Source organism: Colobus angolensis, unplaced genomic scaffold (genome assembly GCF_000951035.1).
Source record: "Colobus angolensis palliatus isolate OR3802 unplaced genomic scaffold, Cang.pa_1.0 Scaffold29, whole genome shotgun sequence".
Classification (NCBI taxonomy): Eukaryota; Metazoa; Chordata; class Mammalia; order Primates; family Cercopithecidae; genus Colobus; species Colobus angolensis.
The window spans coordinates 5,654,349-5,677,468 of NW_012116154.1; positions in this window are offsets into that span (position 1 = coordinate 5,654,349).

Sequence of the window (23,120 nt, forward strand, 5' to 3'; positions counted from 1 at the left end):
CTCATGAGGTTTGATTGTTTAAAAATGTGTAGCATTTCCCCCTTTTCTCTCTCTCTCCTGCCAGCCATGTGAAAATGTGCCTGCTTCCTTCCCCTTTGCCTTCCACCGTGATTGTAAGTTTCCCGAGGCCTCCCAGAAGCAGAGGCCTGTACAGCCCACAGAAACATGAGCCAATTAAACCCTTTTCCTTTATAAATTACCCAGTCTCAGGTATGTCTGTATAGCAGTGTGAGAACAAACTAATACATATATAGATGGTTGATTATGAATATATATCAAATGCATAGTTATATTATGAGGATGAATGAGATATTCAGAATAAAGCATTTTTAGCTCTTTAGATAAATGCATATTCTAGATCACCCAGGATCAGCAGGCGTGGAGGAAAGAGGCTTGACCTCTGAGTGAGATCTCAGTCTGAATCCCAGTTTTTTAAACTCTAAAATAGTAAAAAAGACCACTTACGATCTCAGCTCTATTTTGGTCTCTGTGAAACAACAACAGTAACCCTTTCCCTGCTACCCCAAAGAATTGATATAAGAATTGACTGAAGTAGTGTAGATGACAAAAACTTATAAATGAAAACTCACAAATACAAATATAGAATTTGTTTATTTATCGGCACATTTATGGCCCCAGGGTAAAGCACTGGGGAATATAGAGGTGATAAACAGAGGCAACTTATTTATTTATTTCTTTGAGATGGAGTTTCGCTCTTGTTGCCCAGGCTGGAGTGCAATGGCGTGATCTTGGCTCATTGCAACTTCTGCCTCACAAGTTCAAGCGATTCTCCTGCCTCAGCCTCCCAAATAGCTGGGATTACAGGCATGCGCCACCACACCTGGCTAATTTTGTATTTTTAGTAGAGATGGGGTTTCACCATGTTAGCCAGACTGGTTTCGAACTCCTGACCTCAGGTGATCCATCTACACTGGCTTCCAAAATTGCTGGGATTACAGGCATAAGCCACCGTGCCTGGCCAAGGCAACTTATTTTTGAAGGCAAACCCATGAGTGACACACAAAGGGAGACTGCAGGAGTAGCCTTCAACTTAAGTGGGCATAAGAATCAGGTGGAGGTCATGCTAAACATACAGATTCCTAACACTGGAGGCATTCTGCCATGATAGGTCTGTGTTTGGGCATGAGGCTGTAGAGATTTAACAACCTCCCCAGGAGATTCTCCTGCAGGTAGTTAATGGATCAGACTTTGAGAATACTAACCTAGGGCTCAGTAGCAAAGATAGAAAATTAATTAATTAACTAATTAATTAATTAATTAATTCCTTATTAATTTTAGATCTCCAAAATAGGCCTGCAATAGTTTATTAAGGTGGTGTTCACAGACTGCGAAGAAGTGAGAAACCAGTGAGATGACAAGATAAGGCATGCACAACAATGGTACAATAGGCGTGTTCTCCCTCTTCTTCCCAGATTTTCTGTGCTTGCTACCAGTGACTCTAATCCCAGCTCTTATTTAAGAGTTGGCATATTTGCTAGTTGGGTTTTATATGTGAAAAAGAAAATAGAAAAGCAATGGCTTATACAGAATTGAAGTTTGTTTCTCTTACTTGAAAACAAGGTCCAGAGATAAATAATCCAGGGCTGGGATGGTAGCTCCACAAAGTTGCTAAGGACCTGCCAAGAGACTTGCAGTTCATCATCCTATCATCCCTAGTGTGTGGCCCCTCAGCCTCAGGGTCCAAGATGATAACAATAGCACCACCAGTCACAGTATCTTCCCAAGCAGAATTGAGAAAGGGCCAAGGGAGATGCAGCTGACTTTTGAGGAGGCTTCCTGAAAGTTTCCATGCCTCTCTGCTTATATCTCATTGGCCAGCACTTAGTAATATTGACTCACCCGGATGCAAGGAGGTGCAGAAATGTATTTGTTATTCTCCAGGAAGCCACATGCCAAAATACAAGGCAGCATTTCAAGTAGTAAGGAATAAAGGAGAGTGAATACTGAGGTAGGCAGCCAGCAAATGCAGGCCCAGATGAGATCCTGAGGTTTGAAGCTTGTTTCCCTGGGCCTGGGCCTCTGGCTACAATGGGTCCAGCCACTGCCTGATGTTGAGGCACCATAAGAACTGGCACAGCAGATGATATGGTTTGGATCAGTGTCCCCACCCAAATCTCATGCTGAATTATAATCCCCAATGTTGAAGGTGAGGCCTGGTGGGAGGTGGTTGGATCATAAGGGCAGTTTCTCATGGTTTAACACCATTCCCCTTGGTGGTGTTGTGGCAATAGTGAGTGAGTAAATAATCGTGAGATCTGGTTGTTTGAAAGTGTGTAGCACCTCCCTCCTCTCTCTCTCTCCCTCCTGCTCTGGCCATGTAAGGTGGACTGCATCCCCTTCATCTTCTGCCATGAATTTAAGTTTCCTGAGACCTCCCCAGAAGCCAAGCAGATGCCAGCGTTATGCTTCCTGTAAAACGTGTAGCATTATGAACCAGTTAAACCTCTTTTCTTTATAAATTACCCAGCAACGCAAGAATAAACTAATACAGCAGAGAAAAGCCAGTGGAGCTGGTGGGCAACTAGTAGGAGATTCATGGATTGCCAGACGCAAATTTTCTAATTTTGTGGTGTCTAAGTGTTCTATGACTTCTGTATTCTAATGTTCATTTCCCTCACAATAGCTGCATCTATAGGAGATTGAGAGATGACTCTTTTGAATCAGTTTCAAATTCCAGATCTGAAACTAAATAGCCCTGTGACCCTCAACTGGTAACTTGGGTGCTAAAGGATTTTGTATTTATTTCTCTAAACATAAGATAATTTCTGATTTAGCTACCTCCCATATGGGGTTATTTTACACAGCAAATGATGCAGGAAAAGTACTTCTCAGTTTCTGGGTGAGGTTTGCATGTATATTATTTTGAAAAAAGAAATCCATCAAATGTATGTTAGTGATTAATGAAAGTATTTAAATTATTTAAGTGGAATTCATACACTTAAAACTTTAATTAAAAATTTTCTATTAGCAGGTGATATGAATACTTAACATTTCTTACTTAATCAGAGGAAAATTTCTCCCACTGAATTTTTAATAAAACTTCCAAACTATGAAGATCTCATCTTTCACCTCCAGTTTTTGCTGATTATGATAGCTCATTAATATTAGAAAGCATCTCTCTCAAAACCAATTGTTTTTCTTGGGAACCTTGTCATTTCTTTTTTACATTAAATTCAAGTATCTACTCTTTCTTCAATGACACCTCTTTTTTTTTTTTTTAGAAATGGAGTTTTGCTCTTGTCGCCCAGGCTGGAGTGCAATGTTGCCATCTCGGCTTACTGCAACCTCTGCCTCCTGGGTTCAAGTGATTCTCCTGCCTCAGCCTCCTGAGTAGCTGGGATTACAGGCACCCACCACCATACCAGGCTAATTTTTTGTATTTTTAGTAGAGATGGGTTTCACCATGTTGGTCAGGCTGGTCTTGAACTCCTGACCTCAGGTGATCCACCCACCTTGGCCTCCTAAAGTGCTAGGATTACAGGCATGAGCCACTGTGCCTGGCCTGACACCTCTTTCTTTTAAGTATCCTTTAGTGCAGCTGAATGGGGAAGGGAAACACACATCACCTCATTGATGGATCTCACTGTAAATGATGACATTTGACTGTAAGGGAACCCGTTAGTGTGCCTCTGCCCCTCCAGATGACTATTTGTACCTGCTGTCTCCTCCAAAAGCTCCTCACTCTAGGCTGTATCTCTGGAACTGGCTTTCTAAATCACTAAAAAATTAGAAGCCACATGAAGAGAACTTGCTGCGTGTCAGTCAGCACACCTGTCTGTGCTCATTCACTCCACCTGCTCTCCTGTTGCAGCAAGGAACACCTGTGTTTCTCAGCAAGGCCAACCTGTCATTTGTCTGCTATTCCCCATCCCTTCTCTTCTACTTAAGGATTTTGTTCTAGGAATTCTTCTTTTTCTCTCCTGTATTGGCAAACGTTCTCCCCAAATCCATTGAGCCCATGCATATACAAACATACTATTATTTCTCATCTTAAATATGAAAAAGAACCCAGTCCTTTTTGACCCCACTTCCTCTCCAGGTACTGACCTATTTTTCTCCTTCTCTTTGTTTTTTGTTTAATTTAATTTAATTTAATTTTATCTTTAGAGATGGGGTCTCACTCTATTGCCCAGGCTGGAGTGCAGTGACAAGATCGTGGCTCACTGCAGCCTCAAATTCCTGGGCTCAAGCAATCCTCCTTCCTCAGTCTCCCAAGTAGCTGGGACCGCAGGCATGTGATACCATTCCTAGCTAATTTTTAATTATGTTAGAGACAGGGTCTTGCCATGTGGCCTAGGCTGGTGTTGAACTTTTGTGCTCAAGCAATCCACCTGCTTCAACCAACTCGGTAGCTGGATTCCAGGCACAAGCTGCCATGCTTGGCAACTCTTCTTCCCTTTAAAGCAATTTTAGTATTGAAGGTGTCCAGTTACTGACTCTTAAACCCACTGAAATCAGGCCTTCATCCCACCATGCCATCAAATCTGCTCCTGTCTAGGTCACCAGTGACTTCCACTTGTGGCCAAATCTGATGGACAATTCCGAGTCCCATCCTAACATAACCTGTCAGCAGCACTTGATGGTTGCTACTCTCTGCCTCTTAAACCCGAACTCCGCCTGGCTTCTGGGGCAGCACCCCCATCCTCCAACCTCTATCACCCATCCCATTTCCCGGCTCATTCCAAGGCAGCCACACTGGTCGTCTTGTAGCTCCTGGGGCAAGGCAGGAATAATCCCATCTCAGGGCTTTTTACTCCATGCATTTTCCTGGGATACTTTTCCCTGGATATCTACATACCTTTTCCCTCCCCTTCCCTCACCTCCCCACTGCTCTACTGCTTTACTTTTCTCCTTAACATGTACCATCATCTCATCTACTATATGCTTTACAGATTTGTATTTTTATTATCTACTTCACCCACTCTATCCACAAAGGCAGGAATTTGTCTTTTTCATTCACAGCTCTATCCCCACTTCCTAGAATAGTGCCTGGCACATAATAGATGCTCAACAAATATTTGTTAAATAAACCCTTTATTATTTAAAACACTTGGAGAACTATTTTTGTATAGCTGACATTTTATCTAGTGTTAATAAGTTCATATCTATTTGGATGTTATCAGACTTTAAAGAATAATCCCAACATTTTCAGAGGCTGAAGTGAGAGAATTGCTTGAGCCCAGGACTTCAAGATCAAACTGGGCAACATAGTGAGACCCCATCTCTAAAAAAAAAAATAGTCGGGTGTGGTGGTGTGCACCTGTAGTCTCAGCTACTCAGGAGGCTGAGTCAGGAGGATCACTTGAGCCTGGGAAGTTGAGGCTGCAGTGAGTCATGATTGCATCACTGCACTTGAGCACTCCAGCATGGGAGACAGAGTGAGACCCTGTCTCATTAAAAAAAAAAAAAAAAAGAAAGAAAAAAGAAAAAAAAACAAAAAAGAACAATCAGAAGTGTTACGAATGCCCAAATTGAGAGTATATCTATGTATTTGTTTTAGTTGAGAGTTTAGTTTATGCCAGATATTTTATTTGAATTAGCTCTTTTAATCCTTATTTTAAAGCATTTAAAATAGTTTAAAGAAGATATTATTCCCATTTTATAACAAAGGAAATAGGCTTTAGAAAAATGCTAGAAATTGCCCAAGGACACCTGTTGGTAGGTAATCGGGCTGGCATTTGGGCACAGGCCTTCTGAGTGACCGAAACTCCACATTCCACACACTGTTTACATTAGTCATGGCCAGGAACAACTGCTCAGAAATTAGCTGAGCAACTGTATTTTCATTATTTATCTTCACATAGTTCTGATGCACATATATGTAGTTCTAAAACAGTCTCAGACAAATTGAAACTGAGAGTTCAGGCTGCTGCTTTATTCTACAGACATCTAAGTTCCTGCGTTATGTGAGACCCTGAGCTGGGCTCCCCATAGGATTTGGAGGCAAATGTTAGGGATGTATTGGCATTCTTGTCCTGCCCTTAAAAATATCCCCTCATCCAAACTGTGCTCATCAACCACAGCCCGGTGTAAATATCACAACATCACCCTCTCTGTTAAGCCTAAAGTTACTTCTTTCTCCTCTGTACTATGAGACTAATTTATAGCTTTCTTGTGGCTCCAACCTTACAATGATTTGATTTGATCCATAGCGGTATGTATGTGTATCATTCCTGCAATATAGACTGTAAACCAGTGAGTAGGGACCATGTCACACATCTGTGTCTCCCACGGCACTGAGTATAGGAGCCCAACTTGTGCATAAGGAATGAACCCTGGACTCATGTTGTGACCTTCAGCCTTTCATTCACTTGGTAACTGTCAAATACCAACCCTGGGACAGGACCTATCCTAGGTATGCGGAATCTAGCAGTGGACAAGAAAACCAAGTCACTCTTCGATGTGGCCCCGCTCTAGGGGATGAAGATGGACACTGAAAACATACGTAATGAGAAATGCTTTGCAGAGACTTAAAGAAAGATCTGAGAGGGACTGAGTGACTCCTTTGAACTGGATGTTGAATATAGTCCCGCCTTGAAGGACATTTACATGGACTCTGAGGATGAGAAGGAAGCAACTTCTTCAAGAACTGGAGGCAGAGAGTTCCAGATGGAGAGAACAGCAAGTGCATAGACCTAGGATGCCAGTGAGCCTGAAGAGCTCAAGAAATAGAAAGGGGAGGCGGGGCATGGTGGGTGTGTGCCTCTAGTGCCAGCGACTTGGGAGGCTGAGGTGGGAGGATGGCTTGAAGTTTGAGGTCAGCGTGGGCAACATAGCAAGACCCTATCTCTTAATATAAAAAAAATACAAACAAAAGAAATAAAAAGGAAGCCAATGTGGCTAAAACTAAGTGAGCAAGGGAAAGCAGGAAAGGAGATACGTTAACAGCTGATAGTTGAGAAGCGACTTTATTTTTCAAAAATACATTAATTCTGGAGAATACTGCAGAAGCCATTACTTGGTAAGAAAGAGTCATGTCATTTTAAAGACAGGTTCTTGCCTGCTGCATCATAGTTTAGAATCTACTATTATGTTACTTATACAATAGTTAGATGATCTAACAAGCCAAGACCTTATCAATAACTACAGCACAAAGAAACATTTTCAGAGACCAGCGTATTCCCGGTATATTTCCGTGTGGCACACTGTGCCAAATGCTGTTCCGTGTTGTCACTTCAGATTTCATTAACTGTAGGGAGTGGTGGCAATCATTGAAATTAACTTATTAATGCACACTTTCCCTTGCAGATGATCTGAGTTTGGTTAACTGCTTAGAGGGGGCGCTGCTCACACTGTTGTCTGCACAGTGCTGATCTGTGAACTGTTACCTATCTGCTGGGACAGAAATTGAGAGGAAGCAAGCAGAAACTTTCAGAGCAATGCAATGGAAATTGCTCCCTGGAATCCAAGCATATAATTGATGTTAACAGGTATGGCTTTTGGTTTAAATTTTGTGTGCAAGAATGTCCTGATGACAATGACGGGACACCATTTTGCAGTAGTTGCTCTAATTAAGAGTGACCTGTATTACCTTCACCAAGAAAGTCTTGCATGAAGAAAATGTGTCAGCTGGACTAAACAGTGTGCTTAGTGAGGGAAGAAATATTGTGAATGATGTAGAGGGTAATGTGTTAAATTCAGTGATTTTCTTTATTGTCTTATAATATAAAAACCAATCACAAACAACCCTTAATGCATACTGAGATGTGATTGTTACTGAGGGGAAAATTCTGTTGAGACTGTTTAAACTGTAAAATGAATTTTCTGTATTTCTGAAAGATAAAAAACCAGTTTCCCAACTTTTAAAAGATATAAAAAAGGACATCCAGATTTTGTTATTGTCTGATACCTTCGCATTTTTAATAAAATTAACACTCCATGAAAGGAAGGGAAGCAACATTGTCTTTTAATGACAGAAACATAGGAAAGGGCAAAAACAGAAGTTAGAAATCTGACTCTGGAATGACACTGTTTCTATAAATCTTTATGATCTTAAAGTAACACTACCAACGAAGTAGGTGATAAACAGATATTTCACGCCTGTGGAAAGTTATCATCAGACAATGTATGAATTTGACAGTGCATTTCGACTTTGATTTTTCCACATACAGTATAAGAAAGTTTTGGATCTAGAATCTATTTCTTCTTCTTCTTCTTTTTTTTTTTTTTAATTTTAATTCGAGACAGGATCTCGCTCTGTCACCCAGGCTGGAGTGTGGTGGTGCACTCAAGGCTCACTGCAGCCTCCAGATCCTGGGTTCGAGAGATCTTTTCAACTCAGCCTCCTGAGCAGCTGGGACCACAGGCACACATCACCATGCCCAGCTAATTTTTGTATGTTTTGTAGAGATGAGGTTTTGCCACATTGCCAATGCTGGTCTCAAACTCCTGGGCTCAAGCAGTCCATCAGCCTCAGCCTCCCAAAGTACTGGGATTATAGGCATAAGCCACCTCGCACAGCCTAGAATCTATTTCTTTCATGGAAGGTTAGTAAAAACATTATTAAATACAAAACAATTGTTAAAACTGATCACTAACGAAGGATTGAAGATAAGTTATCTTGGATAATAGCTAATGAATATCCTGAGCTTTCCAAAATTACTACTTAACATCTCTTTTCTATTTCTTTCAGTGTACCTCTGTGACACTCTTCTCAGTTATGAATGTTAGTAAAACGGTTTTACTAGCAAGTTTTATATAGAAGCAGTTTAGAATTATCCTCTATAAGTAATGCTGTCACCAATCCAACCTATATTAGCAAAATTAACAAGCAAGAAGTAAGTTCATTTTTCACATTAAATATTTTAATATTTAGGCTGGGTGCAGTGGCTCACACCTGTAATCCCAGCACTTTGGGAGGCTGAGGCGTGCAGATCACTTGAGGTCAGGAGTTTCAGACCAGCCTGGCCAACATAGTGAAACCCTGTCTCTGCTAAAAAATAGAAAAATTAGTCCAGCGTGGTAGTGCTGCCTGAGTTCCAGCTACTTGGAAGGCTGAAGCAGGAGAATCGCTTGAACCCAGGAGGCAGAGGCTGCAGTGAACTGAGAGCACGCCACTGCACCCCAGCCTGGGCAACAGAGCGTTTCAGAAAAAAAAGGGGGGCTGGGCGCGGTGGCTCACGCCTGTAATCTCAGCACTTTGGGAGGCCAAGAGGTCAGGAGATCAAGACCATCCTGGCTAACATGGTGAAACCCATCTCTACTAAAAATACAAAAATTAGCTGAGTGTGGTGGTACGTGCCTGCAATCCCAGTTACTCGGGAGGCTGAGGCAGGAGAATCACTTGAACCCGGGAGGTGGAGATTGCAGTGAGCCAAGATTGCACCACTGCACCCCAGCCTGGCGACAGAGCAAGACTCTGTCTAAAAAAAAAAAAAAAAACCACACACACACACACACACGTTTTAATATTGATATGCATATAGGTGTTCGCTGAAAATGTTCATTTGCATATAGATGTATAACATGATTATTTTCTTTATAACATAAATTTTTGGTTATGACTGCAGAACAAAAATTATAATTGAATAGCAATTTTCCATATTAAATGGCTGCATGTATGCTTCCAATGAACAATGTGCACAATTTTTATAATTTTCTTTTTCCCATACTATGTTTCTTCTAGCCATGTTATTAAACTATAATTTTTCTGCTGCCTCTAATAATAAAAACAGGATTTTTATTTTGTAGGCCACTTTAAATTTTACCTCATACTTTATTTTTATTGAATTTCTAAAAGTATCTGTGACAAATTGAAAACAAACCAAGCAAACAAACAAAACGCTTGTTCTGCACCACATACTGTTTGAGAAGCACTGACTTAATGGGCGCTCTACGTGTTGTTTGAAATTTAATGAAACATACCCTATTTGTTAGCTGATTGACCAAAAGCTTTGTTTTTCATTTTTGAACCAAGTCCAGAGGCTTCCAGAGTAAATAAATACTATTTATTTAAAAAGTGACAATTAGGCCGGGCGCAGTGGCTCACGCCTGTAATTCCAACACTTTGGGAGGCCGAGACGGGTGGATCACAAGGTCAGGAGATCGAGACCATCCTGACTAACACAGTGAAACCCCGTCTCTACTAAAAATACAAAAAACTAGCCAGGCGAGGTGGTGGCGGGCGCCTGTAGTCCCAGCTACTCGGGAGGCTGAGGCAGGAGAATGGCATGAACCTGGGAGGCGGAGCTTGCAGTGAGCCGAGATTGCACCACTGCACTCCAGCCTGGGGCACAGAGTGAGACTCTGTCTCAAAAAAAAAAAAAAAAAAAAAAAGTGACAATTAAAAAAAATTATATATGTTCATCAAAATAAAAAATATATATACATCTGTATCTATATATCTATGTCTATGTCTATGTCTACGTCTATCTATCTATCTATCTATCTATCTATCTATCTATCTATCTATCTATCTATCTATCTATCTATATAGAGAGAGACCAGAATCTCATTCTAGTGGCTAGACTGGAGTGCAGTGGTACAATCACAGCTCACTGCAGGTTTGACCTCCCAGGTGGGAGGATCACCTCAGCCTCCAGAGTAGCTGGGATTATAGGCATGAGCCACCACACCTGGCTACTTTTTGTATTTTTAGTAGAGACAGGGTTTCACTATGTTGCCCAGCCTGGTCTGGAACTCCTGGACTCAAGCGATCTGCCTGCATTGACCTTCCAAAGTGCTGGGATTATAGGCGTGAGCTACTGTGCTTGGCCTCAAAACTACTTTTGTAGTGAATGAGTCAGTACTTGGAAACTGTAGAAGAGTGATTCCTCAAACCTGAGATTTAGAAATATTTCCTCTGTGAGTATAGATCACTTCTGCTTGTTTCTGATCTTCATATGAATGGAACTGCACAGTTTCTTTTTGGAGGATCTGGCTTCTTTCACTGAACATTGTGGTTGTGAGGTTCACCCAGTTGTGTGCACAGCAGTAGTTTACTCTTTTTCATTACTGTTTAGTATTCCATCATGTGAATATACTACCATTTATTTATCTACTCTACTATCAATGAATATCTGGGTTATTTCTTTTGGGGGTTTATTAAAAATAGTGCTACCATAAGCATTCTTGTATATATTTTTTGATTGACATAGCATTCATTTCTTATGGGTGTATTTCCAGGAGTGGGATCCCTGGATCATTGGATACTTCTGTATCTATTAAACTTTTGTTTTTGTTCAACCACCTCTCAAATTCTTGGTATTGACTGTCTTTCTAATATTAGCCGTGCTGCTAGGGGTGTAATGGTATCTCACTATGGTTATATCTGCAAATTCCTAGTGATAATCTACAACCAAAGTGTTCAGTGACCTGTTTGTTACTGGTCTGTAGTATGCAAAGCACTGAAATTAAAAGTAAGCATTGTTAAGTTTTTACAGCAATTTGGCTAATAAGTTTTAGGTCTGTTGACTCATATGAATTGGGACTTGCATTATTTATTTTAATTTTTATATTTTATATTTATATATTTAATTTTATATTTTAATTTATAGATACATTATTATTTTGTCAACACATTCTTTTTTTTTTTTTACTTGATGAAAGTATCAGTTTGAGATTGATGGGAAACCGAAAAAGAAAAAGAAATAGCCCCTCATCACAGATAGTTTCAGAAGCACTGAGATAGACCAAGCCACCAGGCAGTAATGCATATCCAAGGAGAAGGAATGGCCCTAGGCCAGGAAGTGAGATGGAAAAGACAAACAGACTTCAAAAAGGAACTTGTTCACCCTCCAGGTATGGTAGTTGTTTTGGGGAAGTGGAGAGAAGGGAAGAGTGCCATTTGTTGGCTGTGAAGTCCCTTGTCCCTCATGTGTAAGTACTGGCCGGGGAAAAGGGGGCTTACAATGACAGGCCCCAGAAAATCCCGACTCATATCAGAGGGTCTTGCTCGATGCTTTGAAGATTCGGCTCATGTTCTGATTTCATGCTTAGCACCACTATCTGGTGTGGACTTAACTTCCCGTGGGGCTCTGCTAACTGCACAGCTGTGACAGAATGCCATCGACTGCTTAGCTTATGAACAAGAGAATTTATTCCTCATAGTTCTGGAAGCTGGAAGTCCAAGATCAAGGCATCGGCAGATTTAGTGCATGATGAGGCCTCATTTCCTGGTTCACAGATGGCACCTTCTGGCGGTGTCCTTAGGAGTGGAAGAGAGAATCAAGCCCCACTGGGCTTCTTTTACATGGGCGCTAATCATATTCACGAGGGCTCTGCCTTCAACATAGGTTTCAACATATGAATTTTGAAAGGAAACAAATACACCTTAGTAAATAGTGAACACTCGGATGCCTAGGATAGTCATTTCTCCTTGTAAATTGATGCCCTGGCACTTTTACTTTATGCCTTCTGGGCCTGCTGGAATCATGAATCTGCTTCTCTGGTTGTTACTGATCAGGGTTTTGAGCCCGCACGATTGAGATCCACTCTCCAGGCTATGGTGAAGGCACCAGCGTGGTAGCTGCCATCCTCTTGGGAGGCCACTTCCCTTTTTCCCTGGTGGCAATACCCTGACTTTGTCATGCGTTACGGGAACATTGTGTATTTTAAATTCTCGGTTTCAGTGAGCTAATGGCTGTGTCAGTACAAAACCAAGACATTTAAAAAATTTACCTGTATGTTTAAAGAAGTTCAGTTATTGCATCTGGGTGCAAAGGGAGGGCCCTAGATCTACTAGACCTTCAGATAGAGTTTGTCCAATATCTTGGTACCTTAGTTATTCACCAGAGGTAGAGGTTGCCCTGCTCCCAACTATTGGAGGGTTACTGCCTAAAAATCATCCCTTTTCCCCTCAAATACAGAGGATTGTCAAGGTCCAAATGAAGCCAACATACTGGTTTTATGTAATGCTTGGGTGACTCAATATCCTGAAATGCAGGTGACGTTGTATTGGAGAAAAATCCCTCCTAAGGCCCAAATGGAAGCCTCCTCGTGCAGAGACTTAGGGACTCAGCTAAATGTTGAGATTACAGGCATGAACCACCACGCCCAACCAGAAGCCCATAAATTTTGAATGGGAATTCAAAAGAGATGTCTTAGTCAGCTTGGAGTGCTGTAATAAAGTACCATAGACTGGGTGGCTTGTGAACAACAGAAATTGATTTCTCACAGTTCTGGCAGCCAGAAATGCAAGATCAGGGGGCCAGCATGGCTGGGTTCCGGTGAAGGCCCTCTTCTGGACTGCAGATTGCCATCTTACAGCTGTGTCCTCGTAGGGCAGAAAGAGATCCAGTTAGCTCTCTGGCCTCTTCTTCCAAGGGCATTAATCCCATTCCTGAGGGCTCTCCTCTCATGACCCAGTTACCTCTTAAATCTCCCACCTCCAAATACCATCACATCAGGATTAGAATTTCAACATATGAATATTGGGGAGACATAAACGTTTAGTTTATTGCAAGAAGATAAGCATATATTGAGATTGTGCTTATAATTAGAAATATTTTCAAATTTAAGAGAATCTCAGAAAAATGGAGGCCAAGAGAAAATAATGAATTATCAAAGTCACACAAGTAGTTGTTGACAGATTTAGAATTCAAATTCTAAATTTTGTTTGAATTTCCTAAATTAGGAATAGACATGCTTGTTATTACTAATAGATAAATTATTAAATTGAAGCAACCAGATTTTAAACTGGAAGTGAGAAGAGTAACCCTCAGCATCCTGCCAAGTTATGCCTGGAATATCCTAGGAAACCATTGTGGTAATAAGATTTCAGTGGAGGTGGCTGGGCGCCGTGGCTCATACCTGTAATCCCAGCACTTTGGGAGGCCGAGGAGGGTGGATCATGAGGTCAAGAGATCAAGACCATTCTGGCTAACATGGTGAAACCCTGTCTCTACTAAAAATACAAAAAATTAGCCGGGCATGGTGGCATGCGCCCGTAGTCCCAGCTACTCAGGAGGCTGAGGCAGGAGAATGGCTTGAACCCAGGAGGCAGAAGTTGCTTCAAGGGGGAAATCGCGCCACTGTGCTGCAGCCTGGGTGACAGAGCAAGACTCTGTCTCAAAAAATAAAAAAAAAAAAAAGATTTCAGTGGAGGCTGGCATGCGCCCGTAGTCCCAGCTACTCAGGAGGCTGAGGCAGGAGAATGGCTTGAACCCAGGAGGCAGAAGTTGCTTCAAGGGGGAAATCGTGCCACTGTGCTGCAGCCTGGGTGACAGAGCAAGACTCTGTCTCAAAAAATAAAAAAAAAAAAAAGATTTCAGTGGAGGCTAGGTTTCTCATAACTGTACAGTACCAACTAAATCCCACTAAATAATTTGGAGTTTTCTTCAAATACTCTACTTTAAAATGCACTATTTTAGGAATTGATAATTTATAATTTGTATACCACAGATTTATCATAGCATAGTAAATCGAAAGAAAAACTCAGTGTTAGAAGACGTGGGTTCAAGCCAGGCGCAATGGCTCACGCCTGTAATCCCAGCACTTTGGGATGCCAAGGTGGGCTGATCACTTGAGGTCAGGAGTTCGAGACCAGCCTGGCCAACATGGAGAGACTCCATCTCTACAAAAAATACAAAAATTAGCCGGGTATGATGGTGCACGCCTGTAGTCTCAGTTACTCAGGAGGCTGAGGTGGGAGGATCACTTGAGCCCAGGAGGGGAAGGCTACAGTGAGCAGAGATTATACCACTGTACTCCAGCCTGGGTGACAGAGCCAGACCCTGCCTCAGAAAACAAACAAACAAAAACCACAATTAGATCTTTACATTTTTTACCAAAAAAAAGGAAATAAAATTTAAAAAGAGGTCAGATACACTGGCTTGCGCCTGTAATCCCAGCACTTTGGCAGGCTGAGGTGGGAGGATCACTTGAGGCCAGGAGTTTGAGACCAGCCTGGCCAACACGGCGAGACCACGTCTCTACAAAAAATACAAAAATTAGCCAGGTGTGGTGGTGTGTGCCTGTATTCCCAGCTACTTAAGAGGCTGACACATGAGAATTGCTTGAACCCAGGAGGTAGAGGTTGCAGTGAACTGAGACCATGCCACTGCACTCCAGCCTGGATGACAAAGCAAGACTCTGTCTCAAAAAATAAAAAATAAAATAAAATAAATTAAAAAGAAGACATGGGTTCAATTTTTGTTGCTGGTACTTACAAGCTATGTCACCTTAGGCAAGTGACCTAACATCTCTGAGTCTTGGTCTCCAGATTCCTAAAACGAGAATCTTTGTACAGCTCAGTGTCATTAGAATGATCCTGAATGATGTCACCAAGTAGTCCGACAAAGCCATGAGAGATTACCAGAATTAAATTGGATATTATTTTAATATCTATGAGTCATATGAACTTAGAGAGTATATGAATAAGTAAATGATACCCAGGGCTTTACAACTCAGCAGGGAGACATTAGAATATTGAAAGACAAAGAAATGAAAAATTTAGAAAGCAATCAGCATGGGTAGCTATTGCAAACTTTGGGGAGTAGAGAGAAGGATTAAGTGATGTATAAACTGAATTTAGCCCAGTGGACCATGTGACACATCTCCCCCTTGAAGTTGCGAAGTCACTCTCCCAGAAACCTCAAATAGTTCAGGATGTTAAAAAAAAAAAAGAGAGAGAGAGAGAGAGAGAGACGGAGAGAAAGAGTGTGTGTGTCCCATACGGATCACCAACAAAAATCCAGTCGGCAGCCCAGTTGGGTCATTTTATAACCTCAAGCAAGCAAAGAAAGCAACTTCAAAAATTACTTGAAAAGGCAACCCTTCTCCCCCTCCAAATTAGGAAGAACAACAGAGACACGTCTTAGTGGAGAAGCATGGGTCATCTCTGGGAAGATTTAGAACTAAGAAGAGAAATGGCCAAGGGAATGAAGTGCTTCATGTTAACATAGTAATGTGGAGAAATCAATACCCATTTGGGAGGAAGGTGAGGACACCATTCTTCTTTATCTCTGTCTTGGTTAGAGAGATTTCCCATGGCCCCTGGAAGCGTTAAGAGCTTCAGGTCACATTTGAATGAGCATGGGATTTAACTTTACCACCATAACTTTCTATAGTTGTGATCTCTAATAAGCTCTTTGACCTTCCTGAGACTCAGTTTCCTCATCTATCTAATACCACCCACCTGATATGATTGTTGTACGGATCAGAGAACATGTGTCGAGTGCTGGTACAGAATAAGTGCTTAATAAACAGCAGCTGCCATTGGTATTGATTGCTGAGCAACAAACCACTCCAAAACTTCAAGGTGTAAAACAACAAGCTTTTAATTATGCTCATGGATTCTGTGGATCAGGAATTCCAAAATGGCACAGGAGGAACAACCCTTCTCTTCTCCTTGATGTCTGGAGTCTCATTTGGTGCAACTTAAATGGCTGAGGGCTGGACTATCTGGGGCTAGAAGATCCACTTCCAAATCGGCTTCTTCAATCACTCATCTGATGCCTGGGTTGGGATGGCTAAAGGATGGGCCCATCTAGGACTGTTGACTGGAAAGGTTACATGCAGGCTCTCCATGTAGCTTGGGGCTTCCTTAGAATCTGGCAACCTTAAGGTAGTCAAACTACTTACTGGCAGCAGCTGCCAGTTAATGTCAAAAACTCCCATGGCAGTTCTAAAACATGGCCCAGGCTGGGCATGGAGGCTCTTTGGGAACCAGCACTTTGGGAGGCCAAAGTAGGAGGGTTGCTGAATGCAGGAGTTTTAAACCAGCCTGGACAACATAGCAAGACCTCATCTCTACAAAAAATTTAAAAATTAGCTGGATGTAGTGTGTAGTGGCAGCTACTCCCCAGCTACTCAGGAGGCTGAGGTGAGAGGATCACATGAGCCTAGGAGGTTGAGGCTGGAGTGAGCAATGCTTGTGCCACTGCACTCCAGCCTGGGCAACAAAATGAGACCCTGTCTCAAAAAAAAAAAAAAAAAAGCTAAAAATACTTGACACTCCTTTCATCAAGGAGTCTTTGAAGGAGGGAATGCATGAAGACTATAAAACCTCTCAAAGTCTGCCATACTACATGAATAATGCAGTAGTAAGAGGGGTAGTAGAATAAAATATCAGGCTTCCTTGAGATGGGCAGTGTGTGAGGTAGGCATTTGAAGATTTTAGTTCTGGGTCCCTATTATTCTTAGTTCATAATGATTCTTGGGTTGGTCTATTTCAACCTCTGCTTCCTTCATCATATCATGTAGCTCCTGTTTCTGCCCTTGCTCCAGCCCAGACGACCATTGACAAGCCACTCCTGCCCCAGTTTGTTCTCTGAGTTCCTGATCCACAAACCTGATCCGGCTACTTCTTTGACTCCTTCTCTGTCTTCAGTCCAGGCCATTTGTTTCCTTCTGAGGCTATAATATTGAGAAGTCAGAACGCATAGGTAAGCTATAAAGATATGTGTGTGCATGCAGAGCACAATGATGAAGTACAGACTGCTCAGCGTTTGCTATAGTGTTAGGATCAAATGAAATTGCATATTTGTTGGCCGGGCACAGTGGCTCACAGCTGTAATCCCTGCACTTTGGGAGGCTGAGGAGGGTGGATCACTTGTGGTCAGGCATTTGAGACCAGCCTGGCCAACATGGTGAAACCCTGTCTCTATTAAATATATAAAAATGAGCCAGATGTGGTGGCGGGTGCCTGTAATCCCAGCTATTGGGAAGGTTGAGGCAGGAGAAACGCTTGAACTCGGGAGTTGGAGGTTGTAGTGAGCTGAGGTGGTGCCCCTGCACTCCAGCCTGGGTAACAGAGCAAGACTCTGTCAAGAAAGAAAAGAAAAGAAAAGAAAGGAAAGGAGAGGAGAAGAGGAAAGAAAGAAATTAATCGTGTATTTGTTTCTTGAAAATATCCTGAAGACACTGAAGACTCTAAAAGTAGAGTGCTATCCTCTTACATGTACATACTCACATACATATTATGTATAATGGTTCTCTTAAGAAGAAATATCAGGCTGAGCGCCGTGGCTCATGCCTGTAATCCCAGCACTTCGGGAGGCCAAGGCTGAGGTGGGAGCATTGCTAGAGCCCAGGAGTTCAAGACCAGCCTGGGCAACATAGGGATTCCACATCTCTAAAAATATAATAATAAAAATAAAGAAAAAAAAAGAGACTGTCATTCACACCATTGTTTTTCTTCTTTTTGGCAAACATTTCTTTCTTACCACTAGCTAATTAGCTAGCTAGGGTATTCCTGCTGTGGTTTATTAAAAGATCCCATAACTTCAAAGGGTTACGGTATCTCCCTGTTGGCCTACTGGACTCAGTGAGGGTAGAGGATGATGGGAATGTGGCCAAGGTCACGGATGTTTGACACTGCTGCCTCTGATCACCTTTGCCACTCCTGCTTCTTTCTCAGATGACTATTTGTTGTTTACCCAAAGAAATCAGGAGACAGAGTGGGTCTGTGGAAACTATCATGACACCTGAGGACGAACTCAGCCCCCGTGTAACTTAGCACCTTGCTGGAGAGACTAATTTGGCTGTCGGGAGCCTAGAGTTCAATAGGAAACTTTCCCCTTAATTTTGCTTTTATATATTCTGTTGGCATGCATCAATTTTGCCTTTCAGCTTGTTAAGCACCTGCACTTTGTGCCCTGTGTTTTATGCTTTGTAATTTTTATGACAGTTATAATTGAGCTTCATAAATTCTACCCCCTCAATCTTGTGGACTTCCAGACATTATCTCTCTGTTTAAGGTTGGATTGCTAGGAGCTTCTTCCACATAAATTTTTTTACTTTAGGAGTTGTTTGAAATTTATCTGGAAACCACGCACTGAGTCAGAATGAAAGCATTTGAGAACATCTCCCTAAATTGGCTATGGTAAGAGAGCTAATACATCCAAGGGGGCATGCTTGAAGAACAAAGTTGATTGCTGCTCAGCTAAGTATAGGAATTTGTTCTGTTGAGTGGACTATGCAGGCTGAGAACAAATACTGAATTGCTTGGAGATTTTTAGAAGCTGTATGTGTTGGAGTAGAAATGGAGGATTGAGAGACAGTGAAAATAGAGACCAGAGACCTGCATGGGAGGACACAGAAGGGAGAGACCAGACAGAGCACAGAATGAATGGTGGAGTAGGAGTATGTAAGCCTAGCTGGAGGAGCTGGGAGGTTACCTTCTCTTTAACCTCCCCATAAACCCATAAAATCTATAGTTAAATTTGTAAACAAAATAACCTTTTCTTTTTAGAGCAGTTTTAGGCTTAAAGAAAAATTGTGAACACAGCACAGAGAGTTTCCATACACATCCTATTTCCCCTATTAGCAACATCTTACAATTAGTCACAGTTAATGAACCAATATTAATACAATGTCATCAACCAAAGTCCATACTTCATTTAGGTTTCTTAGAGGGGTGTGTGTGTGTGTGTGTGTGTGTGTATATGTGTGTGTGTGTGTCTTTTCTCTGTTTAAGAATCCAATCCAGGGTATCACTTTATGTTTATTTATCTGGAGATGAAGTCTCATTCCGTTGCCCAGGCTGGAGTGCAATGACACGATCTCGGCTCACTGCAACCTCTGCCTCCCTAGTTCAAGCGATTCTTGTGCCTCAGCCTCCCGAGTAGCTGGGATTACAGATGCATGCCACCACACCTAGCTAATTTTTATATTTTTAAGTAGAGGTGGGGTTTCACCATGTTGGCCAGGCTGGTCTTGAGCTCCTGCCTCAAGTTGTCCACTTGCCTCGGCCTCCCAAAGTGCAAGGATTATGGGCCTGAGCCACCACACTTAGCCCAGGATACCAGTTGTCATGTGTCTTTGGGATTCTTTTGGCTATGACTTCCCTTCTTTTTGATGACCTTGACAGTTTTAGGAGTACTGATCAGGTATTTTGTGGGATGTCCCTCAGGTGGGATTTGTCTGATGTTTTTGCATTTTTAGACTGGAGTTGTTGGTTTGGGTGAGGAAAATTACAAAGGTAAAGTGACATTCTCATCACATTATATGAAAGATATCTATGTCAACATGACTCATTACTGTGGAAGTTGACCCTGATTGCTTGTTTGACAGGTTTCTCCACTGTCAAGTGATTTTTAGACCCCCTTTCCGTACTGTCCTCTTTGAGAGAAAGTCACAATGTGCAGTCCACACTTAGGAATGGGGAGCTAGGTTCCACCTACTCGAGAGTGGAATACCTGTATAAATTACTCTGATTCTACACAGGAGATTTATCTATTCTTCCCCATTTTTCTATTTATTCAGTCATTTATTTATGCCAGTATAAACTCAGATATTTATTTTATACTTTGGGTTATAATCCAATATTGCCTTATTGATCAAATTTCTCCAGCTTTGGCTCTTGGGCACCCTTTCATTTGGCTCCTGTGTCCATTTGACTGTGAACACCCCCTAATTGTGTGTGTGTGTTTAACACTTTCTGTCTCTGGCACTACAAGATGCTCCGGGATCAATTTGTATATTTCCTGCTCCTGTCCTGGAATCAGCCATTTTTCCAAGAAGCCCTGAGGTCTTTACTGGAGAATGATATTAGAAACCACAATCTGGTTTCTAGGTGTGCTCCTTGCTACAAGGGTGTCATTGCTTCTAGGCCCTTTCAGCTGACAGATAAAGGATATATTTATAGTAACCTGTATATGCACACACATATATAAATACTCCTATGTATAACCATCTGCTATAATTTGAATGTTTGTCCCCCCCAAAACTCACACTGAAATTTAATTGCCATTGTAACAGTATTAAGAGGTGAGATCTTTAAGAGGTGATTAGGCCACAAGGGCTCTACCATCATGGGTGGCATTGATACCATTATAAAAGGGTGAATTCCACCCTCTCTTGCCCTTATTCTTTGCCCTCTCACCTTCCTCCATGCGATGATGCAGCAAGAAGGCCCTTGCAAGATGCCAGCACCTTGATATTGGACTTCGCAGCCTCCAGAACCTTGAGTCGATAAATGTCTGTGCATCATAAATTTCCCAGCCTCAGATATTCTGTTATAGCAACATAAAACAAACTAAGACACCATCTATATCTATATTAAGCTAAACATAGTTTATACTTGCTCTCTTGAACTCTGAACTATTAGCACATAGATGACTGTAGCCTCCTCCCCTTGATTACCTGTAAATTCCCACTGTAACCACGAGAAATTATCCATTTCCTAAATTGTTTAATTTCAGTTTACATGTATAGTATATTGTTACATATATCTGTATTGTTAACCTGTACCTATGGGAAAATAACTTTTTCAACTAGAGTATAGTGCTTATGTACAGTTTCCTTTGTCCTTGGTGTTACAGACTCTGCTCACATCCAAAGTTACTTGTGTCAGCATTTTTCTCCCTCACCCCCTGCAGTGAAATTGTTTCACCCTTTTGTAATGTAGTTAGGTGGTTTTGTTGCAATCTGCATTCCATCTGAGGATCCCCCATCCTCTTAAATGATTCTTTAAAAATTTGCATGCAGAAGGTTTACTCTTTGTGCTGTAAAGTTCTATGAGTTTTGACAAATGCGTATTGTCATGTATCTACCATAACAGTATTATACAGAATAATTTCACTGCCCTAGAAAACCCTGTGCTTCATTTCTTCAACCTTCCACTCCCAAATCTTAGAAACCACTGCTCTTTTTTTCATAGCTATAGCTTTGCCTTTCAAGTTACACATCTGGCCAGAAGGTACAAGGAGAGATGTGTCAAAACGCTAAATGTGGCCTCAAGATGGATAGAGAGAGACTAAGTGCCATTGGAAGCTCAGGCATAGATGGATTGCTACTGTAGTAAAGGTGTTTGTGTGCAAAACCAGAGTTGAACCAACTTGTTCTTGGATAGTCATTTGATTCTACATTGATTCAAAAAAATTTTGTATTAAATACCTACTATGTGCTAGGTGCTAAGAAGACAATGAAGAAAAAGCCAAGGTTCCTGTTTTTTTAGAACCAACACTTTAAATTATAAGTGGCGAGAAGGAGATCAAGAAAAGTATTTTGTTTTTTCACCTAATTAAAAGTATACCCAATATTTCCCTGAACTTTCATGACTTATTTTATGCTTAGGACGATGTAAGAAGTTAAGAAATGTCTTACAAAGATAATTATATATTAACAAGAACTCAAGATTGGCTTCTGTATTTAAAAAGCACCGACCTAGATACACCAGCCACTGTAAGGCTCAGCCCTGCCTTTGAAGCATCCTGACAGCCTTGGCCTGCCTCTCCTGCCGGGCTATCCTGTAACCCCTTCCCATCTCCTGCTCTAATGACAACTCACATGCCCCGAAGTCCAGCCACTACTGTGTAGAACACTTGGTGCAGTTCCAGAGCAAACTATGTCAGCTCTAGATCCCACCCAACAAGAGGAAAAACTTCCCTGAGATCAGTATCTCAACCTCAGAGTGCTCCTTACATCTTAGAGTCACCCCTGTGCTGTTTTTCCAGTGCAGCTTGAAGGGATACCGGGGAAGAACAGAAAGAAACTCAGCCTACTTCAGGCAAACAGACTTTTGCCAGCGGTCAGCTGAGGGCCATTAACAGAAGCTGGCTTTCCAGTTCTTTATCTGCAAATTTCCATACCCCGTTCTCCCTGTTGACCTCCTGACAGCAGAGTGTAGGTTGTGGGCATGGCTGGGTAGCTAGAGTTTCACCACAAAGAGAAACTGTTTCACATTTCTTCACTGTGAGCATTCCATTGCCTGGAGCAAGAGGGCTCTCTCTTCAGCATTGTTTGCTCATGGATAAAGACCCCAGTGTGCAGCCCAGTCCACAGGGTCCAGTTTTTGAAAACTCTGCAATTATGGGTCCTTGCAGAGATTTGGCTGAGTGCCACAAAGACAGCCCAGGTGGGACTAAATAGTGGGTACTTTGTTCAATCATTTGTTGAACATTTCCTTAGAGGAAGAGGTAAGGCTCGCGGATGTTACAATGAAGCAGATGGACACCTCCCCCGCCTCTGCCCCCTCCCCAACTCCCCCAGTACATTCTCTCTTCAAGGCTCTTAAGACATGCATCTGGGCCAGGCGCGGTGGCTCAGGCCTGTAATCCCAGCACTTTGGGAGGCCAAGGCGGGTGGATCACCTGAGGTCAGGAGTTCGAAACCAGCCTGGCCAAGATGGTGAAACCCTGTCTCTATTAAAAATACAAAAATCCTCTGGGGGTGATGGCGGGTGCCTGTAATCCCAGCTACTTGGGAGGCTGAGGCAG